Raw genomic sequence first — 1498 nt, forward strand, 5'->3', positions numbered from 1 at the left:
CTTAAGAGGGCTAGTTAGCTAGCTAAACCTATACTTAGAATTATAGCTAAGGCACTAGTAGTAAGAAGTAAGGCTACTTACTTAGAAGTAAGAATAGGTCTATATAAGAAGTAAGTTAATTAAGTTAAAGCTAGATTTTAACCTCCTCTTAGTAATAAATAAGAAGCTAGTTAAGTGTTTTTAGTAAAAAAAAGACTATAAGGACTTATATAAATAAATAGCTATTATAGTCTAGTATTTAAAGGATATAAAGTTAGTAAGAAATAGTTAGTAGTAATAATAAATCCTTATAACTATATTATAAAAAGATAGCTAGATAGTAAGCGCTTTTAATTATATAGCCCTATTTAAGATTTATAAAAGAGAGTAATAAGTAATATACCTTTATAAAACTTAAATAAGAAAAGAGGCGCTCTTTATAGCTATAGGAAACAGGCTTTATAAGAGGTAATCTTTATAGCTATAAAGAGGAGCCCCTTATAGAGCCTGTTTCCTATAGCTATATAGGCTAATTAGATAATAGTGTATTAAAATAGTAGAAGTGTTAGTAAAATTATTTTTACTGCCTTTATAGGGATATACTAATTTTCTAAGCTAATTAAGAAGATAGAAAACGACGCCCTTATAAGGGTAACGCCCCTATATTAATTTATAACGCCCCCCTATTAATTCCTTATATAAAACCTATTTATTTATTTATATCTCTAATTAACTATTATTAATTAACTACTTTAGTGCTTTATTTAGTAATAACTTTATAAATCTATCTACTAGGTTATTTTCTTTTTATTTTTATTAGATTTTATAGATCTTATATTACTTATATAACTAGTAAAGCGCTATAATATTAATTATAAGCTGCTTTTCCTTAGTAGTACTAAGCTTTATAAGGCACTTAAAGAGAGAGTATAAGTTAGTATAAATAATTATTAAGATTTATAGTAACTTAAGGTAGTTAGTAATTATTATAAGTATAGTGCTAATTATATAAGTAACGTTAGCACTAGTAACTATACTATAGACCTTAAAGGCTAGTATACTATATATAACCTTTTTATACTTTATTAAGCTAAAGTAGATAATATTACTAGTAAGTATAAATTTCTTATTATTAGTAGTAGGTTATAAAATATTACTTTTATTAGTAAGTATAATAATAAAGCTAATTTATAAGGTAAAATTATAGTTATTTATAAATAAGCTATTAATAAAAATAAAAAGCTTTATAGTTATAAGGTTAATTAGCTAAAAAAGTAGGCTATAGTTAAGGTAACTTATTTACTATTTAATCTAGTAATTAAGAGCCTTAATATCCTTCTCTATAAGCTCTTAGTGTTATATAGTAACTAAATAGTTAAAGTAAGCCTTAGGTTAGTAGATTAATATAATATACGCCTTATAGGCCTTTTACTAATAAAATCTTACTTAGTAGTAAGTAATTTATATTAACAGGCTAAAGGCTGCGTACTTTTAATTCCTTTTAGTAAAAGGTTATTTA

Source organism: Colletotrichum graminicola (genome assembly GCF_000149035.1).
Source record: "Colletotrichum graminicola M1.001 genomic scaffold supercont1.4, whole genome shotgun sequence".
NCBI classification, from domain to species: domain Eukaryota; kingdom Fungi; phylum Ascomycota; class Sordariomycetes; order Glomerellales; family Glomerellaceae; genus Colletotrichum; species Colletotrichum graminicola.